Genomic DNA, 11,352 nt, shown 5'->3' with positions numbered 1-11,352 from the left:
CGCTTTTTTGACTGCCACTGCACATTGAGTGGATTTTTTCAGAGAACTATCCACTGTCCAAGATATCTTTATTGAGTGGTAACAGCTAATTTAGACCCCATCATTTTATATGTATAGTTGGGATTATGCTTTCCAATGTTCATTACTTTGCATTTATCAACATTAAATTTCATCTGCCATTTTGTTGTCCCAGTCACCCAGTTCTGAGATCCTTTTGTAGCTCTTCACAGTCTGCATGGGTCTTAACTATTTTTAGTAATTTTGTGTCATCTGCAAATTTTGCCACCTCACTGTTTACCCCTTTTTCCAGATCAGTTATGAATATGTTGAATAGGACTGGTCCCAGAACAGCCCCCTTTGGATCACCACTGTTTAACTCTCTCCATTCTAAGAACTGACCATTTATACTTACCCTTTGTTTCCTATCTTTTAACCAGTTACCAATCCATGAGAGTACCTTCCCTCTTATCCTGTGGCAGCTTACTTTGCATAAGAGCCTTTGATGAGGGACCTTGTCAAAGGTTTTCTGAAAATCTAAGTACATTATGTCCACTGATCCCCTTGATCCACATGCTTGTTGACCCCCTCAGAGAATTCTAGTAGGTTGGTGAGGCATGATTTCCTGTTACTAAAACCATGTTGACTCTTCCTCAACAAAGTATGCTCATCTATATGTCTGACAATATTATTCTTTATTATAGTTTCAACCAGTTTGCCTGGTATTGAAGTCAGACTTACAGGCCCGTAATTGCCAGGATCACCTCTAGATCCTTGTTTAAAAATTGGCATCACATTAGCTATCCTCCAGTCATCTGGTACAGAAGCTGATTTACAGTTAGTAGTTCTGCAATTTCACATTTGAGTTCCTTCAGAACTCTTGGGTGAATACCATCTGGTCCTGGTGACTTATTGCTGTTTAATTTATCAATTTGTTCCAAAACCTTCTCTAATGATACTTCAATCTGGGACAGTTCCTCAGATCTGTCACCTAAAAATAATGGCTCAGGTTTGGGAATCTCCCTCACATCCTCAGCTGTGAAAACCGATGCAAAAAATTCATTTAGTTTCTCTGCAATGGCCTTATCTTCCTTGTTTACTCCTTTAGCACCTTGATCATCCATGGTTGTTTAGCAGGCTTCCTGCTTCTAATGTACTTAAAAAAAATTGCTATTACTTTTTGAATCTTTGGCTAACTGTTCCTCAAATTCTTTTTTGGCCTTCCTAACTGTATTTTTACACCTTATTTGCCAGTGTTTATGCTCCTTTCTATTTTCCTCACTAGGATTTAACTTCCCTTTTTAAGGATGTCTGCCTCTCACTGCTTCTTTTACTTTGTTGTTTAGCCACAGTGGCTCTTTTTTGGTTTTCTCACTGTGTTTAATTTGGGGTATACATTTAAGTTGAGCCTCGATTATGATGTCTTTAAAAAGTTTCCACACAGCTTGCAGAGAATTCACTTTTGGCACTGTACCCTTTAATTTCTGTTTAACTAATCTTCTCATTTTTGTGTAGTTCCCCTTTCTCAAATTAAATGCTACACTGTTGGGTCACTGTGGTGTTTTTTCTGCCACTGGGATATTAAATTTAATTATATTATGGTCACTATTACCAAGCGGTCCAGCTATATTCACCTCTTGGACCAGATCCTGTGCTCCACTTAGGACTAAATCAAGAATTGCCTCTTCTCTGGTGGGTTCCAGGACCAGCTGCTCCAAGAAGCAGTCATTTAAGGTGTCAAGAAACTTTATCTCTGCATCCCATCCTGAGATGACATGTACCCAGTCAATGTGGGGATAATTGAAATCCCCCATTATTATTATTATAAATTTTATATATATTTGAATCTAATCTATTTATGTGCTTATCTGAGCATCTAAGAAGCATAGTATTAAAAACTAGAGCTGACCAGAAAATGACAATTCCGTGTCACAACAACTTTTGAGGTTTTGAAATTTGTCTTCATTCAGCACTGGAAAGAGAACAAAACCTTTCAAACATTTTCACAAAACAGCATTTTCTCAGAACAACTCTTTCCACTCGAGATGGTCAGGGTTTCTGGTTCTGCATGCTCTGTTTAGTCAGAAGGGACCAGAGTGCTCTGGACCTCAGAAATCTTCAAACACCGTCTCAGGCCTAGTCTACACTGAGGGAGTGGGGTCGGGGGGAAGAGGGATCAACCTAAGATACACAACTTCAGCTACAAGAATAGCGTAGCTGAAGTCAACGTATCTTAGGTCGACTTACCTTGCATCCTCACAGTGCGGGGTTGACTGCCGCTGCTCCCCTGTCAACTCCGCTTCTGCATCCCACCATGGTGGAGTATAGGAGTCGACATCAGAGCGATCGGGGATCAATGTATCGCATTTACACTAGATGCAATAAATCAATCCCTGATAGATCGATCACTACTCACCGATCCGGCGGGTAGTGTAGACGTACCCTTAGTCTAAATCAATACGCCTTCAGGTGAAATTGTAGTTACTGCTCTATACCAGCAATATGAAAGAAGATATGTCTTCATGAAACATATTGGCTTTGATGACACACACCATGTTGAAGAAAGTACATTTTGTCAAAAGCATGCTGACCAGCTCTTAATCAGAACAATGGGCCAGGCCTAGCCCCCCACCCCCGCGATTGCTCTGTGCCACTCCATTGGTGCAGTGGGGTTATAAAGCTGCCCTAACCAGGGCTCCCTAGCATGGGAAATCACCAGGTGGTACAGAGCTGATCTTCCCAGCATAGCTAGGTTTCCACAACCTCCTTCTTCAATCCCCAGTGTAAAGGGTATATCAAGGGCGTGGTCAGTGAAGGAAGAGTAACTAAAGTGCTGTTGTTGTCCAGCTCATCTCTGAATGGCACCATGTCCCATTAAGGTGTCACTACCCATGGCTTAGAGCGGTCCTGTGGCTGCCCAAAATGGACCCCAAGTGTCACCTAGCTAAGAAGAGCACAAAGGTAGCACATATCCAATTTTGCCGCCTCTCCCTCAAGTCCTACACTGACTATAGATTTTGTAGACCCAATATATAATTTTGCAAGTTGATGTCTGTGAGACACAGATCTTATCATAAGACATATATATTAGGAGATGCCTTTAGATTGCTGTAACTTTAAATGGATCTCTTAGTAAGTCAGAGTGTTCAGCTCACACATCTCTGACCTGAATATATTTCTGATGATTTGGGAACATAAAAAGGTGTTGATTATAAAAGTGGTGAGTCCTTGATTGGTATAAAATTTAGTGAAATGGTACCTTGTGAGTGCACAAATTACTTCATGTTCCTAAAATAAATCTAGGTTGTTGGAATCATGTAGACATGAATTGCATAGTGCTGCTGGAATTAGAATTTTAAACCTTATTTAGCTTCTGTGGCTGTTTTATCGATGCTGAATAAAGCACATTTACCCACTGGTTTTAATAAAAAAAAACCCCACAATAATGCTTCTGCAATTGCTCTATAAGGAGTTGTTAATGAACACATCTCAAATGCAGAAAGCCATTTTCTGATCAAGAAACTCTTTTTCCAGCCAAAGAATAAAAATAAATTAATAGATACATCATATGCAGAGTTTCTTATAAAGGCATTTGTGGTCTCTTTTGCATCTCAATTCTAGCTCCCTCTGAGGGTTTTGTCTTTTATTCACCATTAGAAACTCCTCATGTTGCCTTCATATTATATGCAAAGCTTTTTTTCTTTTTTTTTAATGTAATGGCAGGCATTTCTAAGTGCAGCTTTTAGAGACACATTTGCCTTAATTCATTTAATTAATTATAGTTGTCAATATTCTTTGGGCTTTTATAACTGATCTTTTTAGGGGTTGCATTTATTCAAACATACTTATGTAATATTTTGGAAAAGATTGCCCTTTGCTAGGTTTAACCAACATCACCATTCCATTTGAGTTATCGCATAAAAATAAAAAATCATATTTAAAACAGCTTTCTTATATAAGGCCCCACTTCCAATCTCACTTACATTAGTTTAACTCCAGACTAATTCTATTAACTTCAGTGGAATTATTCCTGACTTTCATTGTTATAAGTAAAATCAGAATCAAGCCCTAAGAAAGACAAGCCAAACTTTAATCTTATTTAGTCACATTGATTTAAATACTGTCTGAATAAACTTCAGCTCAAATATCTTAAAAGCATGTGGTCAAGTCTTCAACTAATGAACATTTATACCAGCAAAGGTATATCTGGTCCATATTGTCTAGCAGAAAAAAAACCATTCATTTCCATTGAGACAGATGTACAAATTGTACCTCAAGAGACAAACGTCAGAATGATTTCAGGCACAAGCCCAAACAGGGTCTGTGCTATGAATTTCTTAAATTGGGGAGGTAATATCTCAAAAACTTAAAAAATGAGCTTTCTACTATAAGGAGTTTCAAATTCCTTAGTGGTTTAGTATAGATAGTGCTATTCAGATCTCACTCTACCCATGAATCCCACGAAAAAATTCTCCTTGCCCAAACTTTAAAATTATTAATTGAAATAAAACTAATTAAGAACATGAGATTAACCCACAAAAGCCAGAAAATTCAGAGGTCAAGCTGAACTTCCCAAGTCCCCCTGTTGTGCCTATATTTTACTGGTGCACAGATAAGGCCATACATTGCCCTCAGTGTATATGCTCAGCTCCCATTGGCAGGAGCTGATATGCCCCCCACTGCATAAGTAATCACCTGCAGCATTTTTGTTTGTAGACTTTTGCTATTCCTGGATGCAAAAACATAAGGTATAGATGTCTTTTTATAACCTTAAATCACCGAATGCACTGTGATTTGAATATATTTTTCCAGTTACACTTTCTTTTTACATTCACAACTAAGTTAATGAACAAAAGAAAATCCTCTCATGGCAACATATACTGTGGGAGTTAACACACTAGATTACTAGGTAATTCAGTACTTGGGCTCTATATCTGATATATACATATTTACAAAATTGTAAAAATGCTTGTTAATATTTAACAGTAGATCTTGTGAAGGACAGGGTGCTAATAATTCATGAATACTGTATGGTGATTGGGATAGTTACCGTATTACTATATTAAGTTGTTGGGCTGTTTACAGTGTGCATATGTTGGTTTAGTTTAATAGCAGGAGGTTAGGAGGCTCCATAGAAAACATCTCCTGCTAAATATTTGGGTTAAGCAACAACGTCTGAGCTATTAACTCAAAGGCATCTACTATCTTGGTTCCAACCAAATTACAAATCTTGTTTCACCAATGGTTGAGATCCAACAGATCAAAAGCACTATAAACAGATACTCATAGACTCATAGACTCATAGGTCAGAAGGGACCAATCTGATCATCTAGTCTGACCTCCTGCACAAGGCAGGCCACAGAATCCCACCCATCCAATTTTATAACAACCCCTATCCCAGGAGCGAGTTATTGAAATCCTCAAAATTGGTTTGAAGACCTCAAGCTGCAGAGAAACCACCAGCAAGCGACCCGTGCCCCACGCTGCAGGGGAAGGCGAAAAACCTCCAGGGCCCCTGCCAATCCGCCCTGGAGGAAAATTCCTTCCCAACCCCAAATATGGCGATCAGCTAAACCCTGAGCATGTGGGCAAGAGTCACCAGCCAGCACCCAAGAAGGAATTCTCTGCAGTAACTCAGTTCCCATTCCATCCAACATCTCCCCGCAGACCACTGAGCAGACCTATCTGGTGGTAATCCAAGATCAATTGCCCAAATTAACGATCTTATCATAACATCCCCTCCATATACTTATCAAGCTTTGTCTTAAAGCCAGGAAAGTCTTTCGCCCCCACTACTTCCCTCGGAGGGCTGTTCCAGAACTTCACTCCCCTAATGGTTAGAAACCTTCGTCTCATTTCAAGTCTAAATTTCCTAATATCCAGTTTATACCCATTCGTCCTCGTGCCTACATTAGTACTAAACTTAAATAATTCCTCTCCCTCCCTAACGTTAACCCCCCTGATATATTTATATAGAGCAAGCATATCCCCCCGCAGCCTTCTTTTGGCCAGGCTAAACAAGCCAAGCTCTTTGAGTCTCCTTTCATAAGGCAGTTTTTCCATTCCTCGGATCATCCTTGTAGCCCGTCTCTGAACCTGTTCCAGTTTGAATTCATCCTTCTTGAACATGGGACACCAGAACTGCACACAGTATTCCAAATGGGGTCCCCCAACGCCTTGTATAACGGTACTAACACCTCCTTATCCTTGCAGGAAATACCCCGCCTGATGCATCCCAAAATCGCATTTGCTTTTTTAACAGCCATATCGCATTGGCGACTCATAGTCATCCTGCTATCAAACAGTACCCCAAGGTCCTTCTCCTCCTCCGTCATTTCCAACTGATGCGCCCCCAACGTATATCCAAAATTCTTATTATTAATTCCTAAATGCATAACCTTGCACTTTTCACTATTGTATTTCATCCTATTTCTATTACTCCAGTTTACAAGGTGGTTCAGATCTTCCTGAATAGTATCCCTGTCCTTCTCCGTGTTAGCAATACCCCCCAGCTTCGTGTCATCCGCAAACTTTATTAGCACATTCCCGCTCTTTGTGCCAAGGTCAGTAATAAAAAGGTTAAATAAGATCGGTCCCAAAACCGATCCTTGAGGGACTCCGCTAGTGACCTCCTTCCAGCCTGACAATTCACCTTTCAATACGACCCTCTGGAGTCTCCCCTTTAACCAGTTCCTTATCCACCTTACAACTTTCATATTCATTCCCATCTTTTCCAATTTGACTAACAGTTCCCCGTGTGGAACCGTGTCGAACGCCTTACTGAAATCTAGGTAAATTATATCTACCGCATTTCCTTTATCTAAGTAATCCGTCATCTTCTCAAAGAAGGAGATCAGATTGGTTTGACACGATCTACCTTTACTAAATCCGTGTTGCAATTCGTCCCAATTACCATTGGCCTCTATGTCCTTAACTACTTTCTCCCTTAAAATTTTTTCCAAGACCTTGCATACTACGGATGTCAAGCTAACAGGCCTATAATTACCCGGATCACTTTTATTCCCTTTCTTAAAAATAGGAACTACATTAGCAATCCTCCAGTCATACGGCACAACCCCTGAGTTTATCGATTGCTTAAAAATTCTCGCTAACGGGCTCGCAATTTCACGCGCCAGTTCCTTTAATATCCTCGGATGGAGATTGTCCGGGCCCTCCGACTTCGTCCCATCGAGCTGTTCAAGTACGGCCTCTACCTCAGTTGCGGTAATATCCACTTCCATATCCACATTCCCGTTTATCATCCCTCCATCATCGCAAGGTTCCTCACTAGTCTTATTAAAAACTGAAGCAAAGTACTTGTTTAGATGTTGGGCCATGCCTAGGTTGTCCTTAACCTCCATTCCATCCTCAGTGTATAGCGGCCCCACTTCTTCTTTCTTTGTTTTCTTCTTATTTATGTGGCTGTAGAACCTTTCACTATTGGTTTTGATTCCCTTTGCAAGGTCCAGTTCAATGAGGCTTTTAGCCTTCCTCACTTTATCCCTACATGTTCTAACCTCACCAAGGTAGCTTTTCTTACTGATCCTGCCTTTCTTCCACTCCCTGTAAGCTTTCTGCTTTTGTCTAATCCCCTCTCTGAGTTGCTTGCTCATCCAGTTTGGCCTACAACTCCTGCCCATGGTTTTTTTCCCCTTTGCCCATGGTTTTTTTCCCCTTGCCCATGGTTTTTTTCTAGAGCCAAAGGCCAGAAAATTATTAAGGAGCTGTTTTCAGGGAACAGACTGACACACAGAGAACCCGATGAGGGGACTTCATTGGCTTCCACTACAGGGGATGATAAGCCTTCATTAAGACAGACATATGTGTAGCCTTTCCATTGTTTTAGAACACTCTTTCCCTTATGTTATGCTTCATTCCTACTGTTAAGATGAAACAATACTTTGATTTAAGAAGGCTATTTTGTGTCATTAAGCTGCTTGGACACAAACACTCAGAGCAGGGGTCGCCAACCTCTGGCACATGGCTCACCAGGGTAAGCACCCTGGCAGGCCAGGCCAAGCCAGTTTGTTTATCTGCCGCATCAGCAGGTTCAGCCCATCGCGGCTCCCACTGTCCACAGTTCGCCATCCCAGGCCAGTGGGGGGTGCGGGAAGTGGCACAGGCGAGGGATGTGCTGGCTGCGGCTATCTGCCTCTCCCATTGGCCTGGGATGGCGAACCATGGCCAGTGGGAGCTGCGATCGGCCGAACCTGCCAACACAGCAGATAAACAAATGGCCCAGCCTACCAGGGTGCTTACCCTGGCGAGCTGCGTGCCAGAAGTTGCCAACCTCTGACTCAGAGGGAAGAACCACAGGTGCACAAATCCTGTTGCACTTGCGGGGTATACTCAGTTGACCCACAGGGTACTGTAGTTCAGGACCTGGCCTAAGAATGTGATAATACTGAGACTCCACCCTGAGAGAGATGAAGGCTCAAGGCCTAAGACTTGAGAGGGTATTATACTCTCAATGACACCGAGGTACAGCTAGTCCTGTAACTGTGACAGACCTATAGCTTTCTTGACTTCAGTAGGGCTGCACTGATTTACACCAGCTGTGGTTCTTGGCCTACATCTGTATTTAGGAACTTTCTTAAACTTGATTAACTCTATAACACTATTGGAGGGCTCATTTCAATGTGCTCATGGACACTGATCTTAGACTTGTTTTGTTCAATAAACAATATTAGCTAGAAAGATACTTTCATGTATGCTAGCTACCTTCTAAACGTTATGTATCTATGAGTTATCTTTATTACTTAGGCCAAAATAAGTTATGTGAGCTACATGCATACAAACTTTTATATATATATATATGAGGAGTGAATCAGGGAACACAACAGAAAAGCTTTGACTCCATTGCCTAACATTACAATCTCTTCAAGCTGAAAACTTAATATCCCAAATTCTATGTTTTTATGACCAATTAAAACTTGAGAAGACATGCATTGATTATATAAAGGTTGATATTCTTGTTCTTACCACTAGGATGATGACAAGTACCACAGTAACTAACATATGGATTGCTAGCTTTATTAAATCCAAATTATTAACATCCTTGCTATAGAAATTTGTACTAAAACACAATGTGTAGAAGACAAAAAAAAAAAGCTTTACAGCAAAGGTTGAATATAAAATACCCAATGGTATCTAAAATAGGAGGATCAATTATTTCTTAAGAGAAGCATAGAATTTAGTGCAATGCTTGACTTCTGACTGACTCTAGTACTTAACAATATATGAAAATGATTATGGAATCTAATATCTGTGGTAAAGTAAAAAAGTGGATGCAGGGAACGATACTAAAAGCAGATTGAATTTTCATGCGCTAATGATCTCCTTGTAAAATCACTGATCAGTAACACAGATCTATAGGACCAAGGATCAAAGACAGAAATGTTATAATTCAGATACCAGTATAACTTCTCTCTTTTGCATCCTATTTTCCCAGTTGAGAGTAGTCCTAGTTGCTCTGCCTATGTATGGTACCACATATGATAAAATCACCCATTTTCTACTACTACTCTCCTTGGGAAGATATTATAATAATTACTGTGAAAGGTCTTGATTAAAGGTAGTTAAAAAAAAAATTCTTATGGAACAAAACTTCCTGAAGAAATGTGTGAATAGTGACAAAATTTATTTTTAAAAAAGTGGGGAAAAAGCATTTTGATAAGGTTGAAATGTTCTTTTTTGACATTTTCAGAGTTGAATACTTTTGATTTTGAAGTATCAGAGGGGTAGCAATGTTAGTCTGGATTTGTAAAAGCAGCAAAGAGTCCTGTGGCACCTTATAGACTAACCGACGTATTGGAGCATGAGCTTTCATGGGTGAATACCCACTTCGTCAGATGCAAGTGATTTTGAAGTTACTTTTCATTTAAAAATTAATTTTTATTACTTTTTTAAAAAATTAAAACATTGAAATATTGAAAAATACACATTTTAATGTTATCAGAACAATGTTTCAAATGACGAAATAGAATATTTTCTGAAATTTTATTTCATGGGATTTTTTTTTATTATTATTATGATTATTATTATTTTTCTTCATTCTGATTCAGAGTGAAAACAAATTTAGAATTTGCAGAATATCCCACAAACTGGAAAAGTCACACAGTTCTATTCAGTGGATGTCATGAGGTACTGTTGCAGAGCATTTCTGCTTTGGTTTAGTGAAAATATACTTTTTAGTTTATGAAATACAAGTCTTGTGATACAACAGTTTTATATGATTATGTTTAGCATGGTTGAAGATATTTTTCTTATCTGTTTAAAAATGTGCATTTCTTAAGCATAAGAAAATACAAGAGCTCTTTCTGGGCAGTTTGAGGCTGGAAGAAACACAGCATGAACTGAGAAGAGATATTTAAAGAGCACTGTAGCCAATTGTAAACACCAGCTGAGCACTCTTTATTGAGGTTGAGAAGTACAAGTAGAACCTATTTTGCAAACTAATTGGGGATTTAGGAGTTCATAAAATTGAACATCTCAAAATTACAATTGTTACTGAGCATAAATTGCAGTCTGGAGCACTGCATCAGTTTCTTCTTGTCATAGAATTTAAGGACAGAAGAGGCCACCTAGTCTGACCTCCTGTATATCACATCCCACCAATACCACCCAGCACCAGCCCCCTAATGCAACAACAGAATTTAGACCAAGGTATTACAGTCCTCAGAAGACTAAACTATTATATGCGTCAGGCAGAGCATAGGAGGGACTGAAGTGCACCAATACCTTTACAGGAAATAGATTAAGTGAGAGATACCCAGATGATCCCAGCAAATGACCAGCATGCCATAATGTGAGGAAAGTGAAACAAACCCAAAGTCACTGCCAGTCTGACTTGGGGAAAAAATTCTTCCTCACCCTTTAAACTACTGCAAAATGATGCATGCTAATGCATTGAGGGTGTCAGAATGTGAAGATGTGAATGGATGTGGACTTAACTCTTCATCAGCATCACTTTTGTGATGTGATTTCTCCCTCTGAGTCAGGAAAAATGGTTTGTAGAACTGATTGGTGTTCATAAAATTGAGGTTCTCCTGTGCAGCTGAATTTTGGATTCATTCCTGTGCAGGGAAAGTGCCAGGGGCTTTCCCTGCACAAGCGGCAGAACATTTGGGAACCACTACTTTAGATGAATCTAGAACAGTAGGATTCAGAAACTGGAGGCATCAAAGAAGTTTCAGGAACTCAAGGAACTGGAAAATAAGACATTTCTAGACACAGAGGCTATACTATGCCCTGAAAATAATCACAGATCTTTCTCCAGGACTCAAACTGAAAATGCTGGAATGTATGTATATCAACAAGCAGAGCTTATATCTGCAGTAGACCTGGTGTGTTCCA

The sequence above is a fragment of the Gopherus evgoodei genome, chromosome 8, assembly GCF_007399415.2.
Source record: "Gopherus evgoodei ecotype Sinaloan lineage chromosome 8, rGopEvg1_v1.p, whole genome shotgun sequence".
Lineage (NCBI taxonomy): Eukaryota > Metazoa > Chordata > Testudines > Testudinidae > Gopherus > Gopherus evgoodei.
This window is presented reverse-complemented; position numbering follows the sequence as displayed.